Source organism: Manis pentadactyla, chromosome 14 (assembly GCF_030020395.1).
Source record: "Manis pentadactyla isolate mManPen7 chromosome 14, mManPen7.hap1, whole genome shotgun sequence".
Taxonomy (NCBI): Eukaryota; Metazoa; Chordata; class Mammalia; order Pholidota; family Manidae; genus Manis; species Manis pentadactyla.
This window is the reverse complement of record NC_080032.1, coordinates 69,018,019-69,037,876: the sequence shown is the minus strand read 5'-3', so window position 1 is coordinate 69,037,876 and position 19,858 is coordinate 69,018,019. Positions and strand designations below refer to the sequence as shown.

Here is a 19,858-nt window from a genome sequence, read left to right as displayed (position 1 = left end):
AAATATAATCCACATACCTTTTATCCAGATTCACTTATTAATATTTTACCCCATTTACTTTATTATTCTCCTTTTGGTTGAATCATCTGAGGGTAAGTTATATAAGTTATGGCCTTTAACACCTAAACTTTTCAGTGTGTCATTCCTAAGAATTTTGTGATAATCTCACATAAGCACCATACAGTTATTGACATCAATATATTTAACATTGGTATAATATTTCCATCTATTCTACTGCCTGAATTCCAATTTCGTGACTGAACCCAGCAATGTCTCTATGGCACTTTTTTTCTTCCCACACACATATGTTGTCTAGTACTGTGTTTAGTTGTCATGTCTCTTTAGCCCCCTTTATTCTGGAATATTCCACAGCTTTTCTTAGCCTTTTATAATGCTCACATTTGAAGAATACATTCTTTCCTCTTTTTTATTGAAGTACCAATACACAATCTTATATTGGTTTCAAATGTGCAACACAGTGGTTCAACAGTTAGTCATATTATTAAATCCTCACCCCCACTGGTGCGGTTACTATCTATCAACGTAGAAAGCTGTTACAGAATCATTGGCCATGTTCTCCATGCTGTACTACCATTCCCGTGACCAACTTCTAGCACAGTAACTCAGTCTCTCCTTTTTTTAATACAATGTACTGCATTTGGGTTTGTGCAGTGTATTTCCTCCACATCAGATTCCGATTATGCATTCAGGCTGGAATACTACTGAGGTGATAATTCGTCCTTCACAGGTTATTTCATCTAGAGGCAAAAGATACCCATCTACCCCTCTTGGTGGTATTGATTCTGATCACCTGGCAAGGTGTTGTGCAATTTCTCCTCTGTATCTTTACTATTTTTTGTCTTCCAACTAATAAGCGATTAGTGGGGAGATACTTTAAATCCATGGAAATGTCTTGTTCCTCATTAACATGTCCCCCTCCACACAGTGTCCCCTAATGAATCTTACCTGATCCAATCTATACCACGGTGGTTACAAGATGCTGATTTACAAGTTCCTCCACAATCGCCAGTCATACCTTAGCATTTGGTTGTTAAACAAGAGCCCTCGCTTCTCCCCAGTTATTTATTTTTATCAGTATGACTCATGAACCTCTATTTTTTTAAATGGGTTATAATTCATTACTGTACTTGATTAATAAAAAACTTTTAATAGTGGCTATCTCTGGTAAGTGGGATATATGGAAAAACTATAATAGGGAGATTAACCTTTTACTCGTTACTACATACCTTTTAACATAAGTATGTATCCTTCTATTTTTTCTGAATTAAATGAAAAAATTTATAAAGTAAGTTGTGAGAAACTTTCCTTAGGCATCACACCATGGCCTTGACAAAATGGATATTCCTAGTGCTCTGCTTTTTATATCAGTATAGGAAGCTAACATAAGAAAGGCAAATTTTTGGAATTGTAATTCCAGTAGTAAAAATGACTTTGCACTGATGATTCACAGCCTCTAATCTAATCTTCTTGTGATCAGCTGCTGGGTGTATGAATGGACAAGCTAGAATCACTTCTACAGGGCCCTGCTTAAGAAATGCTAGAAGCTGAATCAGCTGTTACCCAGACATGTCTGCCTAATAGGGAACTTGCTATGGTTTCAAGCTTTTGAGGAAATGAGGGCATGAATCTTTACAAACTCAGGTATTGTCTTAAAAATCATTATTTTTCTTAAAATTAAATCAAATCCAATTTTTCAACCAACCAAACTGGCAAAAGTATAATTTTGTATTATATTTTAAGACACTTTTTGCCCAATTCCCACTGTTAATCCTTCCATTTATGTAAAAAAAAAAAAAAAATTAACTCTAGTCTGTTGTCCACAGCACAGAACAAAACATTTTTAACCTGAATGAGCAGTGTTGTTAAGATAGGAACTGTCAGAAAAATCACTACCTGGGTATATGGGCAATTGTAAAGGAAAATTCTTCCTGTTTTCTGTCTACTCGGAGAATAATCCAGTTCTGACACTCTCTACCTGGAGATCACATTAGATCCCCCAGGTTAAGGCAGCCCTACAGGACCGCCCCTCTCTTCACACAGGCACTGCAGATACACACTGCCTATCCAAATTGTTACCTCTGCTGCTGACCCTTAGGCTATAGATCTGAGGTCCCCAAACTCCTCCTCTGGTTTGATTAACTTTCTAGAGTGGCTTAGCAGAACTCAGAAAGACAGTTTGCTTACTAGACTACCAGTTTATTGCAAAGGATATTAAAAAATATGAATAAACAGCCAGATTAGAGACACATAGGGCAAAGCCTGGAAGAATCCTGAACATGGGAGTATCTGTCCCCTTGTGGCTTGTGGTACACAACCCTCCTGACATTCTTGTCCACAAAATCACAAGCTCTCCAAACCCCGTTATTTTGAGATTTTAATGGAGGCTTTATTACATAGGCATGATTAACCAAATCATTAGCTATTGGTGACTGAATTCAATCTCCAGTCCCTAACCATTCCCTGTAGATCAGGGGTTGGGGTTGAAAGGTCAAATCCTCTAATCACTTGGTGGCTCTCCTGGAAACCAGTCCCCCCTCCTTAAAGGCTTTCAAAAATTCACCTCATTAATATAAACTCGGGTGTGGCTGAGAGGAGCATGTTATGAATAACAAAAGACATTTTTAAGGGTCTTCCCATTTAGGAAATTGCCAGGGTTGTAGGAGTGTTAGACCAGGAATAGGAAGACCAAATATATATTTATTATTATAAATCACAATATCTCAGCAATATTTTCCCTAAGAGCTGAATATGTGATCTGAGCACAGGGGACATTTCCTGGCTGTCTCTTTCAGGAATTGAATCCTTTTGGAAAAATGTCTTTCTCCCAGAACAGCCCCAAATCTACTCAACGACAGAGCTGGTTCAGCCTGTATTAGCCTCAGATAATACGAGGTATTAAAAGATAACCTGAGGTATTAAAAGATAACCTGAGGCATATAAAATGTTTTAGTTTATTTGAGCAAAAATCAATTTGCATCGGGCAGAGCCAAACCAGAGGTGGCTGGGAGCAACCCACTGCCAGGAGCCAGGAGAAAGACTGCCGCGGAGAAGACACGGCAGCTGAGCAAGGAAAGGCTGGCTGTAGCCTAAGCTGGTGCATTATGGGAAAGCCTCGTGGGCTGTTGGTTTTGGCTGTCCTTAGGTTTGACTTTCTTAATTTTGAGGTATTACAAACTGAGGTTTTGGGTTGCTTAGGCAGGCTAACAGGCATTCAAATGAACTTCAATCTAATGGCCTCTTTGTTTAATTAATTTAACCACCCCCCCTTTCGGTCATCCTCTCATATATGAGAGATTGACCCAAAAAGTGGTATTTGTGCTACTCTCAGTCGCCAGCAGGGTTAAGCGGTTCTTGTCGCAGCACGAAACACGTGGGTCCTGGTGTCAGGAAGAACTGTTTTTGCTGTTCTTCTTATTGTTCATCTCGTTTCTGTTCCTCTGTTTCGGAAACCATCTGATGTCCCGCTGCCGACTGAGAACCCATATTTAAGACCTATGAGCAAACGTACTCATCAGGAAGACAACGATGGCTTTCGGGAATACAGTGTTGAGAAACTGAAGTAAGTACGCTCCTTAGTCGGCGCTCCCATGAATCAAACTAGTTGGTATGAAATACATCAAAGAATGTAAAGAGGCATCTGCCTGTTTTAATGAAGTGGCGTGCCTTGTCAATGTCTTGTATTTGCTGCAGTTCCAGGGGTGCTGACCCAGGTATGAGAGCTGGTATTGGCTAGGGTGCAGATTCTTCCCTGTTCAGCCAATAAGTAGCCTAAAACACTTCTGTTATTTAAAACCACCTTAGCAAGAGAGCTCAGGAACTTCTGCTGTGCATCTATGGCATTAGTGATAGATTCAGAGATAGGTGCCAGAGTTAAGGAGCATTACCTTCCCATGCATTCACAGAGACAAAAAACAGGTACAGAAAGACAAAAGGAGTAAAGGTTTCAGGTTGGAGATGGAGATCTTGATCTGTGATCTTGGGAGAATGTCCACCTCAAGATGTCATCTGCTTCTAGGCAAGAACGTTCTAGGCAATTTTGATTTTAGATCTCCAGCTGGTGTGCAGTTCCAAGAGTCTGGAGGGGGCCCTTTCTAATTGGAAGATGGGGACCCAGGGTTTAAGGCCCTGAAGTTTGGTGGCTGACTCAGTAGTGACCTGGTATGACCTTTTGGAAACTCTTTTCCAAAGTAGATCAAGGGTGGTCTTTGGTCTTAGTGATGCCAAGTCAGAAGAGTGGGAGAAAATTGGGAATGTTAACTTGGAGGGTTGCAGCTAGATGTTTGAGGAAATAAAATTCAGGATCCAGTACAGTTTAATGGTAGATTGAAAACCTCAAAGACAATAAACAATAGTAGCATTTAAGACCCACAAGGTTGTGCTACCATTTTCTATTGAAACATGATTTTTTTTCTCTCTGTAGCCACCCCCATTTCTATCAAAGACAGTCCAAATTCTGAAGGGATCAGGTAGGGAGAAAGAATAAATGTTTCAATTCTGTTTACAAAAGGTATCCTTTAACAAATTGCTGTAAGTCACAGATAGCTTAAGAGAAAGGAGACATGAGTTTCCTTAAACCTGGAAAACCAACACATTAAGGAGCCAGCAGTGTTTCAAACATGAAGTCATTAAAAATTATAATCATCCCCATCAGTTCAGTTAATCCCATGTTAATAATTCTCATTCTGTTGAATCCAGTTTTTCCATGAGAGTTTTGAAGATTCTTACCCAGCTCATTGGGATGATCATTAAGTATCAGAAACCTTTGTTCTACAGTACTTGTCAGCTCCATTTCCATGAATGTCTCTGAAAACAAGGCACTTTTGGAAAAAGATCAATATACAATAACCATCAATAAATGGCAAAAAGACTGTAAAAATGGCCATGGTTAAATATGTGATGAGAGTTCATTTGATAAGAAAATTATTTCTGTGGCATACAACAATTTAAGATAATTGGATAATGACAGTATCGACAAACTTATGTGAACTTCAGTCTCTGGAATACCTATATTAGTAACATATATCCATACACATACAACCTAAGAAGGATTTCTTTCCCCAACAGTTATGTACATCATTAAATGCTCACCCCAACTACTGTAGTTACTATCTGTCCACATAGAAAGATGTTACAAAACTACTGGCCATGTTCTCTACACTGCACTTTCATCCCTATGACTAATTTATGTTATGATTGATATTTTATGCCTCTTTATCTCCTTTAGTTATTTCATTCCCCTCCCCCAACCCCTCACCCATGGTAACCACCAGTCACTTCTCAGTGTCTATGAGTCTGTTGCAGTTTTGTTCATTTTGTTTTGTTTTGTTTTTAGAGTCCACATATAAGTGAAATCATTTGGTATTTGTCTTTCTGCATCTGGAAATTATGCTTATTAAGACTTTAGGTCCCTAGAGGAGTTAGGGTCAAACATTTGCAACTCAAAGGTACAGAGAAAGAAAGTAGTTTTCCCCAAGGAAGAGCTTTGTTCCCTGATTTTTTACACTATCTGCAAGCCTTTTGAGATGAGCAGGGAAGGTTTGGGGATTTTTTAAAGGATTAGTAAGCTTTGAATTGCTTCTAGGGCTGCATTTGTATTATTGTAAAACAAGTACAATTATTTTTAATTCCTGAGAGAATTGGGTTGCAATCTGAAAAATATGAAAGGGCTGACCCACCCATCCAACATGTTTTTTATATCAGGGGAAAGATTTCCAACTAAAATGGAAATCAAAAGATTCCTACATTCTAGATTTAGAGCTGTGTGTCTTTGGAATGTTTTAGTAAATCCTTCCACAATGGCTTCAGGATGTTTTCTTTCCTTCTGTGTACATTGTTCCATTTTAACTTAGGAGAAAAGGCCTTTGGGGAAAAAAACCTTCTTATCAGGCTCTGAATATCAGCTTCCAATTTGGCCAATTACTGACCTTAGAGCCCACTGAAAAAAAAATCCTTTCAAACTGAACTTAAAGAATCAGAGAGCAGAGTGATGGTTACCAAGGGCTGGGAGGTGGAGGGAATGGGGAGAATGCTGGTTAAAGGATACAAGCTTCCAGTCTTAAGCTGAATAACATCTGGGGGTCCAATGAACACCATGGTGATTGTAGTTAATAATACTGTATTATATACTTGAAAGTTGCTGAGTAGATTTTAAACATTTCACAGCACACACAAATAAAGAAATAGTAATAATGTGATGTGATAGAGGTATTAGCTAATAGTTTTGGTCATTGTTCTGGAGTATGTAAGTGAATCAAATCAACCTGCTGCACACCATAAACTTACACAATGTATATGTCAATTATATCTCAATAGAATTAGGGGTGGGGAATCAAATACATTATTATCAGATTTTAACCAGGACAAACAGTAAATAATCCTGGCTGTACTGAACTCTTAAAAACATCATTACTTTTCCCTTTTTTCTTTTAAACCAAAGGATACTTACCAAGTGCTTACAAACAAAAACAATTAAGCCTTAACCATGGACACAAGAGGGGCTCCCAAACAGGGTGCAAAAGATGTAGCCCTCCCCAACTTCAGAAACAGTCCCAAAGATAATGTAAAGAGTTAGACAATTCCCATGAGACTTGGCAACAGTCAGTATAGGTCACTACTGCAAATGGGTTACAACCCATTTCCATCCGGCCATATTCTTGGGGCTCCAAATTTTATGGTTGAGTTTCCTGCACACACAAGAACACACACCCATGTGCCCCAACAGGAGGAAAGCCAACCCCAATTCTCAGGACACAAAACAAGAGAAGAAAGCAATTGCTGTCCCTGGGAGGGAAAGGATCAATTACCAAGGGGCACTCCAAACCCGAATTCCAAGAGTCTACATTTAGAAAGTAAAGGACAATGTGAAAATTTACCTTCCTCTCTCCATCAGGCACTACAGACAGAGAGCTGGAAAGCTGACTTTTGTAAGAATTCTTGCTTTTTGCTGGCTTCTGCCAGTTTTGCCAGGATCCTATCTGCAAGCACAGAGTGAGTGGGATGTCCCAGGAGGTCTCATCTGGGAAGTAATTTTCCCTCTACCCTTCTGAGTTCTTGGCTGACACACCTTTTTCCTATGGCACCTCCTAAATGAATAAGCTTATCTAGGTTAAAATTTCCCACTGTGGCCACTGTAATTTAGGATTACCTTTCAGAATGTTAACCTACTTGTTCAAACATGAGCAGTGGTACCGTACCTTTTATACATACAGTTAGCTGGAGTCTTAGGTGGAGGAGTCCCAGACTCTTTGCACTTGGAAGAACCCCTTTTCTTTTTTTCCCTTCAAAGGACATTCTATGTACCTGAAGCCTCACAGTGAACCCTGCCTGGTTTAAGTCAGAGCCAGTCCAGCCCACACCCAGTGTGCTTTAAGTTGGACCAGTCCTGTAAAAGGAGTGCTCAGATAAAGTCTGGGAGCTCATAATGAAAAGCTGCAGAGCTCACATATCTGAGAGGGACCCACTCATCACCTCCAGAGGTAGTGAAAAAGCAGTGAACCCAATGAGCTCAGCAGGGCCCTACCCCTGCTTATTGCTCATTGCTCCAATGCTGCTGGGGGTGGGGATGTCACCTTTGGATTCCACTACTCAAACCAGAACTGTTAAAAGATCAGCTGAGACATATTAACATTTTTAGGAGTTTATTTGAGCAAAATTGATTCGAACTGGGTGGAGACAAACCAGAAGAAGTTAGGAGTGCTCCACTGATGAGAGCTAGGTGACTTTGAGAGAGAAGATGTGGAAGCAAAGCGAGGATATTGATTGGCTGTAGCTTCAGCATTTGCATACTTGGGAAAGCCTGGTTGGCTGTTTATGATTGGCTGTTCTTAGGTTTTAATTTCTAACCTTGAGGTTAAAAGGCTTGCTTACATAGATTACCAAGGAACTACATCACCTCAGGCTAATGGCCTCTTGTTTAATTAATACGGGCTTAGGGCAGAAACATAGGGTCTACTGGGGGAAAGCATATGAGTTGCTCACCCAAGTCAAATCTTCAGCTAACCTTCTCATCCTTACAGGCACCACCCTTCACCCACAGAGGCACCACTTCCTTCCTTTGCCCATCGCCCTTGGGTCATAGTCTCCTGCTCACATCCATGCACGTTTGGGGGAAGGGTGAGAAGATGTTATTTCCCTCCTTGCCCTTCATCCATTACCTGGTGAGAGTTGAGGCTGTACCTCCCTCCCTTTCCAGATTCCAGTTTATTTATTATTTCCTAAAAATTCTCCCTAAATAAAACACAGAAAGTTTTCTAGTGGAGAGATATTTCCTGGTTAACAACTAATAACCCATATTCTGAGCAGACTCTGGAGAGGTGATGGTATTTGTCATAGCACATAAAGTAGATCAGAAGAGGGTTGAGTTAAGGGGCTATGAGTCAAGCAGAAGGGCTGCCAGTTGCAGGCGGCCTCTCCAGACGTTAGAGCCCCGGTGCTGCTCCCGTGGGAGCTTCAAAGTGCACCATAGCTTTCTCAACACATGCGCTCTTTGTGAGGTCAGTAGTGGGATGCCCATCTTCTTCAAAAGCACAGTAAAAGGAGGGTGATTATACACCCTAAACTATTAGCAGCTATCTTATAAATATGTCCTTTCTGATGGTGAGGAGGGTGGACCCTTACTAAATAGTTTCCATGTGACAGGTATGATTCTAAGACTTGTATATACATTATCTCATTTAATCATCACAACAACCTCATAAAAATACTATTATTATTCCCATTTTACAGATAAGGAGACTGAAGCAAGGAGTCGTGAACTTTCCCACAGTTACACAGCTTATAAGACTAAGACCCCAGAAGATAGAGGCTTCAGACCTCTATTCTTTCTATAGATATTGGTCAATGCTGGTCTCACCACAGGGTCCAGTCTTATTCAATTCACGGCTCTCTGCAGATGCCTCCAGCCACCATGTTGATGGCAAGTTAAAGTCTGACAGTTTGGGTGGTTAAAGTCTATGACCAGGTTTCACTCATCACAGAAGCTGATTCTCAGAGATAACTGGAAAAGGGTATCTGTGCCTACTTAGGTAAAACGTTGAAAAGTCACTGGCGTTCAGAGATTGATGGCCAAGCTGACTCCCCATCTACTTCCTCCCATGATTTAGCCCAGTTAACACAAGGGACCCCTCCCTGCTGTGAAAGGAAACAGCTGCTGCTTCTCCCTTTTCACGAGCTTCTTTAGTTGGGAGAAGTTTGGAAAGGGGTTGAGTTCAGTCAGGTTAAGCTTAGATGTTCATCTTCGTTCCTTTCACACCTGGGCCAAGTGGGTCAGCCCTTCCCTTCCCCAGGCTCTGAGGGTAGGTTCCCTTGTAACAAAGTCTCTAACCTTATTATGAATGTAGTCAGCCTTCCCTAACTGTCTGACAATAATTAGGAGGTGTACCTACCGTATTCTGGATTTAAGCCCCCAGACCAGCTCTCAGGTGCCCTCAACTGAAGCGTTCTCCGTGAGAGCACGAGTGGCCTCGCCAGGCTGACCTCCACAGACATCCCGAAGGCCACATTCTTTTTCTTAGCTTCCTGCCATCTCAGTATTAGCCTTATCCACATTACAATGGCCTTTTCTCTTGGGATGGCCTTTTCTCTTGTATCCCTTAAAAACACTCTCAGTTTCTGGTAATCACTTCTATCACAAGTTAAATGGCCTTTTAGCTCTTTCATCTGTTCCAACATGTGAAATTAAGCCTCAGATGGCAGGTCCACATATGGAGAATCATTTCCACTATGTACCCAGGAGTCTGACAGTACTGCCCCTCTATCTTCAAGTGGTTTAATTTTTAACAATTTATCCCAGAGGCTTATGCCCCACTTAAAGGTATTCTTGAAACAATTGTTGAGCAAGTTTGCATTTACCTTAATTTCCTTCATCTTCTTGTGGACAATCTTATATGTCGAATTGTGCAGTAATCATCAAGCTCTGTCTTGCTGCAGTCCACTAGACTACATCACGAGGGACTTCTGGGAGAGCACGTCCAACGTTACATGAGGGTCATAACTACGTTGACTGAGCATCCAATTTGCCTGGGATTGAGGCATTTCCCAGGATGTGGGACTTTCAGTCCCAAAATCTCAAAATGATTTGGCTTCTGTGCTAGGACTTAAAATCTACCTATGGCTCTGATACAGATTTTTGGTAATTCCAGAAAAAAATCACACATATAAAGGTTATGAATCCACATATTCAGATGTGAGAAATAAAGCCACAAAATGCATCAGTCAAGGTCACAGCAGGAAAAAGATGGCATGATAAAAGGCAATTGATCGAGGAGGATATAACAAAGAAAAGGCACAGAGAGGATTAAGGGAAATCAGCTAGGAATAGTGGGGTGCACTTTCTCTCTCTGACCCCCAAGTCCCCCCCAGGACAACCACAGTGGGGAAGCTTCCAAAGATCTTCAGTTTGAGAGGGACGGAGAGGAACAGTTACTGAAACCCCACCCAGAGAGAGTAACTCCAAGTCCACCAGACAGGATCTGCCGCCTTCATAAAGGGACCCAGTCCACCCACAGGAAGGGATCCTTGGGAATAAATCTCCCAATTCATTCTCCTCCCTGCCTCTGATCCCCTGCCAGTGCCTCTCAATGGCTGGACACAACTGGAATCCAGAAGGCAAGGAAGTCTGTAGACAGCATCCAGAAAGGTTAGCCCTTGGGACACAGAGCAGGGAAGAGAAAGGTGAAGAATGGATCTAAAGGATAAACAAAAATATTCAGCCTGCATTTTTTTCAAATCAAGAGTAATCCTTTTTGGAGACCCATCTTACCACAGTTGTTGGAAATTCAATCATAAGTGGGTCTCTGCCTCCCCTCCCCACCCATGTCCATCCTAATTAAGACCCTTATTACATAGAGCAAACTCTAGTCTACACTGCATTCATGCTGCTACTGAGATGGCATTGTCTAAGCTTGCAAGAATGCCCAAGTCCAGTGGCCCAGGGCTCTGCACCACAGTGTTCATGGGGTTTTTACCAGAGGTGGGAGTGCCGAGGATCACCATGCTGCCCAATGTGTCCACCATGTGACATCCCACACAGTACAAAGTCCTTCCGAGGGGCACTAGAGGGAGCGGCTCACGGTCCAGTTACCCACAGTAACCTACTGGCCCTTTCCCAGGCTTCAGAGGCTTCTTGCTTGGCTTTTGCTTTTGCATACCTCCTGACAAAGACACTAGCTCTTCTCCCTTCCACTAGGAACACCCTTGCATTATCAGTCAGTTTGGATTGTCACAATTCAAAGAGAGCAGTCTTTTTGAATCAGCTTCTGTCTTCAGTCTTGTAGACTACTAACTGCCAATATTTTGCTTTCTTTTTGGACAAAGGAAAAAGAAACTCACAAGCCCAGTTAGGCCAATTTCTCTCTGATTCTTCTACTGCAACACACATAACATGCAACTTAATTTACATAAATCAAATTGGAAATTTAAATGGTGTTGGAATAGCAGAAGGAGAAATTGAGATTAATCCTAACATGAAGACAGAAACAACAATTATATATATATATATATACATATATATATATATATATATATGAAAGTCAGTGTATAAAAAGAGAAACAGCCATAGCCTAGTTACTTTCTTCACTCCACATGTATCTATCCTATCCTCACTTTGCTTCCATGTGCTGGGCCTCTGCGTTTGATAGAAATGGAGTCTCATGGGAGGATGAAGGTAACCATACGGTAATATGGCTTCATCTACAATTTTCAAACAAACGTCCTCTCTGAATGAATGCTAGATTATCTTCTAGACCAGGTACACTAAAATAATCTACATGGATAAGAGCCAGAGGGAGCATTAGTGTAGAGGTGACAAATGGCCCTGGTTTGGGGCTTGAAAGATCTGAGTTTGAATCTCTGTTCTAGGATCTATTAGCTCTATGATCTTAGGCAAGTCATATAACCACTCTGAATTTTAGTTTCCTCATCTATAAAATTAGGATAAGAATACTAATCTTGCAGAGCTGGTGGAAGGATTAGAAATGATAAATATGAGGCCCCTGTTTACTACCTAGACCATGATTGATACCAGATTAATGATGCCTCCTATTAGCATTCAAGTAATTGTGCTACCCTCACTACGACAGAGAGCAACAAATGAAAGAAAGAACAGAATTTGATGGATTAAAAAAAATGAACTGGATTAGAGTTCAGGACAAATGAAATTCTAAGAATTTCATGGAAATGGAAAGGGTCAACTGAGGAAAATAAAGTCTCCACCTAGGAGACATTGGTGTCTCTTCTTTCCAGTTTTTGTTTGACACATAGATGGGAGGGATCCTCTGATTACAAAACTAACTCTCACTATGAGTTAGGTTCCCATCTAGACAAAAGGCATCAGCAGTCCAATCCAGCCTTTTCCTGCCAGGCTTCTATTTCAAACAACACGGTGGCCTATTTCTATAGGTATGTACAGCTTGCTTAAGAGTTTCTGCCATAATAAAGGTTAGGAAAGTGCCAACTAATCTTGAGAGATAGAATACACTGAAATCAGGAACTAAGGTTAAGGTGTGCCCAGCTATACCTGTTGAGCAGCCATAGTGAATCTTATTTCCTAAGCTATAAAGACATGCTGAGTGATGGAGCAAACTGCATCTCACCTTCCAGAGCAGACTCCTGCTCCTCCCAAATCCAGGTAATAAAATACTAATTAAGCACATTCCTACAGGCCTTTCACAGTAGGTCAATGTTCTATCCAAATGCCAAAAAACTGCCTGCCCCAAAAGTTTGTCTTTAGTACCTTCCCAAATAGGGACACCCAAAAGTATTTTTGTCACCCTATTGAACTTCTCACCATCGCACGTTACATGCCATTAAACTGAGGTCCTTCTTGGTACAGCTTAGTGTTCCTTGCTTCACTCTTGTCAAGAGATAATGAAATGCCTTGCTAGCATTATTGTTCATTAGTGAAATCCAAATAAAATGGCATTCTTCTACACTCTGAGGCTCCAATATACTAGCTGAGTCTCCTTAGATGTCAGGTTCCATACTTTAACTTTAGAACAGTATTTCATTTCATTATAGTTATAGATTATAAACCTTGAATATGGATAAAAATTCATGAAATCGAGTTACAAGAGAATAAGAGTAATCACAGCCAAGCAGCATCCCCTATGTCTTCACTGTAACACACTTCTTTGGATTGTCCATCATCCTGAAGATGTCTTTGGCTTGGTGAGTTTTTTAAAATAGTGGCTACACACACACACACACACACACACACACAAATGATCATCCCCAACTACCATCCTTTTCAGAAAATAAACAAAGCCACCCCACTTGATTCTTGCAATCTTGTTTTTAAAAATCAGCCTACCTGAGTTTAAGTTTTCCCTGTTGGTATTTCACCACTCCTAGTGTTTTCATTTTCCATCACCGCTGCGGGGACTCCTAGTGTGGGATAGCTTTAAACTCTAAAACTTCTGCTTTCATCTTTTGAAACTCTAAAACTGCTCCATCGTTAGCAATGAAACTGATCTTTCACTTATTACTCCTTTCCTCCTTAAATGGCTTATAAATCCAAAGGGAAGAAAAACCTGGCTTGAGAGTCAAGATGTTGGAATCACTGAGTATTGCCTAAACGGGAGTATAAATAAAGGAAAGACTATTTTAGCCCAAGTGTTTCTGAAAATGTATTTTATGCCTCAGAGCAAAATGACATTAGGTAGATGTGTTTCTGGAAATGTGCGACAGGCTTATCTGTAACTGTAAGTTGTAGTAACATACAACCTAAAATGGACACATATATCCTATCATAATACTTAATTTTGTTCAAATTCTGCATTCCAACGTCCAATGCTCATTAAAAGACCAAGACCAATGGTAATAGATGCAAGAGATGCATACAAAGGCAGAAGAGAAGGAAGAGCACTAGGAATAGTTTGCTCACAGTGCAGTAAACTTTCTAGAGATCTAAACACTTGGAAAAGGTAGGTATTGCTTTTCCTTGTTTATATTTAGTTCAAATATTGCTACATTATGGTATTTTTTTGTATATGTATAATATATATAGTTTTTTCTTCAATATTGTGAACTTATCATATGGAAGCCAAACTCCAATGATGTTTGATTATTTTTTAAATTAGGAAGTAATTTCTTCCTTAATTCTCCCAAATTTTCCTATTCATTCCAAAGTTCCCATGTTGGTAGGGGATATCAAAATCAAATTAAACAAGTGTCTCCAAAAAATGAGTACTAAATGGAACATTAAAGTGAACAGTTAAAGATGCTAGTAGAGATCAAATGGAAGCCCAACTGAGAGCTAGAGTTCTAATTAAAGAAGACTGGAGAGAGAATTTAGAAGAGCAAAAACTGAAGAAGATTGGATGCTTTTCCTTTTCTGTTTTGTTAGTTGAGGATCTATGTTCCTGAATTATCATAGCTACCAAAAAACCTAAGACATTAGATCTTCTAGACAAGAATTTAGATTAGATACCCCATGAGATTTCATTCCTAAAGAAGTGAGGATTAAAGGAAAGTAATGACGAAGATGGAAATGAGGAGAGAAAGCAAAGTAAAAGAGAGAGAGAAAAAAAGAAGTAAACTGTGCAGAGACAGAAGGAAGATTTTTTTTCAGGAAGAAAAAGAATATATTTTATTCATTGTTTTAGAGACTTAGTTCCAAAATGTTACAAAATAAAATTGCACACAGCTGTTTGGTTTCCTCTCCAGGAATCCTAATCGGAAAGATCTGACCATCTTCTAGTGACCAGAGAGCCTCGCTCAGTTGATGCTATTTCTGAAGTGAGTTCAGAGTGTTTACAGATTTCTCTGCACGTTTTTTACATGTTACCAGAGGCCACTTACTACGTACTTAATGGAAGAGGAGAGTTGAGACAGCACTAGACACAGTGCCAGAGCATGGGGACTTTGTTCAACCAGAATTGTGTAGTAGAAAGAGCATCAGATTAAGTACAAGGAGACTCAGGTTTTGGTTCTAGCTTTGCCATGAAATGGATTAACTAGTTTTAAAAAGTTGGTTAAGCTCTGGTATTCTCACAAAATGAGTGAGGTTGAAACAGATAATTTCTAAGATTTCTTTCCAGTTCTTGTTTATTTATCAATCTTTTCAAGTTCTTCAACCCAAAGTACACGAATTTGCAGTTCTTTACAGAAACATTAAGAACTCCTTTAAATAGTTTAGGAAAAAACAAGAGAAGCAAAACAAACACAACAGTCTTTTAGAAGCTGGAACTTCTGTATAAAATATAAAATCAACACATGCTGAAATAATTGTTTTTTTTTTAACCTGCTTTTTAAATTTAGTAATTCTTCTCCCCTCTCTTTAATCTGAGATCTAGAGGTACAACCTTTTCCAAATCCTAAATCCATCGTCCTATAGGGGATTAAATCACAGTTAATCCCCCACTCTACTGTTAGTTTTCTTAATGAAAAGGAAGAAAGCCCACAATGCAGCTTCACTTTGGTGCGGCAATATATATTGAGGGAGGAGAGCGCACTGCAGAGGACGTGACGACATGGAACGGATATTGTAAGTTAACTTTACTTTAGAATTTATCAGTGACACCATCATACAGCTGGTCAGAACTATGGAGTTATGGTTCATGTAAATTCTCTGGGTATTATATGTCATAAGGAAGCTCTTGTGAGCCTGACAGATTAACATCATCTTGATGGATTACCTCACCCTGATGTGTGGTCCTGATCGTAGGGTCGGGGCTTTTTCACAATGGGCTTCTGGCTAAAGATACTTTCTCAGACTAAACTTCTAGCTGTTTAAAAGACTTGTGCAACACCCTATAGCAGCCACTAGCCACACTTAGCGCTTAAAATGTGGCAAGTTCAGGTTAAGTTTGTGCTATAAGTTTAAAATACACACCAGAGTTTGAAGATAGCACCAGATGAAAGAAAGAAAAGAAGAAGAGAACATAAAACACACAAGGAATAATTTTTATATTGATTAAATGTTGAAATGATGATTTATATTTTAGATATATGGGCTTAAGGAAAATGTCTTAAAATTAATACCATCTGTTTCTTTTGTTTATTTTTAAATTACATCTGTGGCTCATATTTGGGGCTCAAATTATATTTCAATTGGATAGTGCTGGTATAGACCATGAGCTCCTTAAATACGGGGGCCATTCTGTTCTCAATTTTCATGGTATCCCTAGTACCTAATGTGAATGACTAATATGTGTTGCATGCGTTTTTAACAAATGCCAGAGAGCTATAATCAGGGTACTTTCTCCCCTTAGCATTTCAGGAGACAATGAAAAATCTTTACTCTCAACTTTTCTACTCTTCTTCCAAACTGACCATTTTCCTTCTGTGCCATTTTATTATCTATCGATCAGGTTTAGATTAATATGTCACAGCTTTCCAGTTCCAGATATGCTAATATATCAATGCTTCCATTCTTTAAGCTCTAGGCCCTGAATGGCTTAAACTCTCTTTAATCTCCTTGATCGATTCATTGCATTTCCTTCCTTAGGGTGATAGCTAGATAGCCTCTTTTCACCTCTGCATCATCCTTAGCCTGCAACCACAGGAGCTGCATTCCCCAGAATCTCATTCCTGTGTGGTTCCAGATTGGAACCTGTCAATGGGAGGCACTAGCTTAAGATTGAGAAGGCAGAAGAGGAGGACCCCACTGTTTTCCAGAGTCAGTTACAGGAAGATGCACAGGCAAAGGGAGTTCCAAAGCTGCTTCCAGAAAAACTTCTTATGGAATGCCGGCATTTATGCTGCCAACTGAGGTAACTGGTGTGGGATGGACCCACAGTGAAGTAAATAAAGTTTAAACTTCAGGGCTCTTTGCTTGCGTGGGCCCTTTCTAAGACTCTGGGAGTGGTTTGAATAATTTTGTATTCCTAATTTTATTTATTGTTTTCTTAAAAACTCTCTAAATTGCATAAGCTTTAAGTCTCACAAGATCTGGCTCTAGCCCTGAGGATCTGAGAGTCACCCAGAGATCCTGTGACTTTGGTGTCTTTAGGAAAGCTCCTGAGAGTCCCTGGCTTGGGGACTGGATCCGAGATCTGCAGCGGAGCCTCTCAGATTCTCTCTCCTCCGTCCCTTCCATCGGCTGCAACAACTCCCTTCACTCCAGAACAGAGTGGCTTTTGTTATTTCACGACCAAATCATCATTGTGTAAAAATGATGGCTGTCAACAATTAGATTGTGAATCTTTTGTTGTTCCACTTAATCTCACATTTAAGAAATGATGCTTTTTCTCACAATAGAAATAACAGTGAAAAAAATGATTTAATGTCACATGAGAAAACCTTAGGGCAAGCTCTATTTTCATCAGCATCAGGTATTCAGAATGGAGCCCTTCGTCTGGCACATAGTGTGTACTTAGTAAACATGTGCTAATGAGTGAGCACGTGAATTATTGAGTGAAGAAAGGAAAGACTTTATGTGCATCTATATCCAAGCTGCTCTCTAGTTATGGTTATTAAAATAACATAGATCATGTTTGTTCTAATTAATGCTCTCTAGATTCGTTCAGCACAGTACCAGGAATTTCCAGCTGCTCGCAGCTTTTTTTTGGATGAAAATGATGAGTAATTTTGGGAGCCATTCCAGCACAAAATTCTAGGAAATTCCAAGATGCATCTGTAATTATTTTAGGGTCTTCCAGAGGTTGGAGACCACACCTGTTAGTTATGAATTATCATCCAAGGGTAAATATGTATACAGTTTCCCCCTGCTATCCAAAAGTAGAGCTTTCCTGTGAAAACTTTCAGAAGCTGAAATGGCATAAAGTGAAGAAGCAATTACCTACCATTAATTCATACGGAAAAATTTCTGAGCATTCCCAGCCCAAAAAATAACCTTCCTTAGGCTTTTCTGATATCTTCGGATACATCTTGCTAATGGATGCACAAAATAAATGGAGATAAAGCACAGATGCTCACAGACACAGCTCAAAACCATGGCGGCACGATGCTGAGACGCTGCGTGTTCTGAGGCAAGGAGCTTGGCAGAAACCCTCTCACCGCTAGGGGTGGGTGCTGCCTCTACGCGCTCTCTGCAAAACAAGAGCTGAATACTATTTTCACTTCGAATCTTTTTTGTAAAAGTGAAAATTCTCTTCAGGTTCCTTTTGGTTAGTGAAAACAGGTACTAATATAGGTCTTTCATAAAAGTGAAGTGGCATAACTTCAAAAAGGACTTTTGAAAAGCAGGGGATACCCATATATATTTTTAAAAGGGCTTGACTATGAGAGTGGAATTTGAAGTGTCCAAGCCTTCATATTTTCCTCCTTGCAGTCGAATTCTACATGGTAAATTGCAATGGCAATCATTTTGGTGGATAAGAAAGTCAAAGGCCAGTCCTCACCAGAATAAATCATGCTTATAGTTTAATTTTAATTAAGGCTGTAACCTTTACAATTAAGAAATATATCAATATGCTTAAAATTAGACCTTTTTTCAAAACACCCATACATAACTATTGTATGCTCCATCTTGAAGTTAAAGTAAAATACGAACCTAACTTTTAGATATATGTAGTTTAAAAAATGCAGTTGAATGACATGCAAAACTCCATATATTGCTATTTTTTTCTAAGAATTTGTTTTCTTTAATTTGTATTTTTCATGGATGGTGTGAGAAAGTAATAAGGCAGGATAGTCTCATAACTATTGCTAACGACTCTTGATAAATAACTGAGTTTGGGTATTTTTGTTTTCACTGAATAAACATTTGCTGTGTTCCAGCTCTAGGCTAGATTCTGTTCTCACCAGTGGGGATATAATGATGAGCTCCATTTGCTAGCCACCCTCCTGATGTAGCCACATAACAGACAATTCCAGGGGAAAAAAAATTGGATCACGGAAAGAGGGAATGAAAAAAAGGAGCCTTGTAGGAGCAGACACCAGAGCTACACAGGATAATCTCATCTACTTTCCAGGGTACCTTTTAGAAACCTTCGTGAAGGAGAAAACTGGTTCTGGGACACTGAGTATCCAGCCCAGGGTAACGCCGACAATAAAGGGCAGCACTAGAACTTATACTTGGGTCTGTCTGGACCTAGAGACGAAGAACACCAAATAATCCTGTATTCCAAATAGTTCTTGGGCACAGGTCACAGTCCCTCTAGCCAAGTGTTTAACCGAATCCAGTCCACTCTATAAAGGCCACATGGGCTCTTCCAACTGGGAATAACATTTGGGTGATTTGCTTTTCTGTCTCTCATTCCTGAGCCTCAGAAGGCTCAGTTGCTTAAGCTTTCACAGTTGGAGCAGAAGGTAGAATGTAGATTTATTGTTTTTTTTCTTTCCAAGTACAGTAGCAAATACATATAAAATAGCTCATTATTTGTTGCCATTAAATTGGTGTAAACCCTGACTAATTCTCTGAGGTTTGGACTTCAATTTCCTTACCTGCGGTTTATAGACGAAATTATCCGTGAATTACCTTTCAGGACTAAGGTAGCCAAATCGTGTTAAGATTTTTATTATTTCAGTTCTTAATTGCTGTATCAGAAATCGTTTCTGGTGCTTCATAAATGTTGAATGAGCAAATGCAGAGGACTTAAAAAGCCAGCGTTTGGGAGCGAGCAGCGCAGCGGACCTGCGATGCACGGCCAGTTCCCTCTCCCGAAGGCCGGTTCCAGGTGTCAGGACATCGCGCGGGAGGAGCGCGCCCCCGCCCGGCTCCCACCGCGGGGCTGCAGCGCGCGCTCCGCGCAGACTGCCGGTCCCAGGCCCCGCGCTCGCTCACCCCGCTGCGCTTTTCTTTCCGGCGCGGCCCGCGCTCCGTCCCGGGCGCGTCGCGGGCTGAAAAGGGCAGCGGGCGCCTTTAAATGCTAATGAACCGGTGCCCAACTCGGGAGCCAACTTTCCCCGCCCTTCCCGCCCCGGCCGGTGCGCCGCC

The 19,858-nt window shown here is 40.3% G+C and overlaps 1 long non-coding RNA gene across 2 annotated transcripts in view; it reads right to left on the bottom strand.

The window, feature by feature from the left end:
* Positions 1-19,848, bottom strand: part of LOC118923305 (uncharacterized) — a 43,217-nt gene extending 23,369 nt beyond the window's left edge. For both annotated transcript variants that reach the window (XR_008993893.1, XR_008993894.1), the window contains exon 1: positions 19,366-19,848. This is a non-coding gene — a long non-coding RNA (uncharacterized LOC118923305). The remainder of the gene's footprint in view (positions 1-19,365) is intronic.
* Between the last annotated feature and the right edge of the window lie 10 nt (positions 19,849-19,858).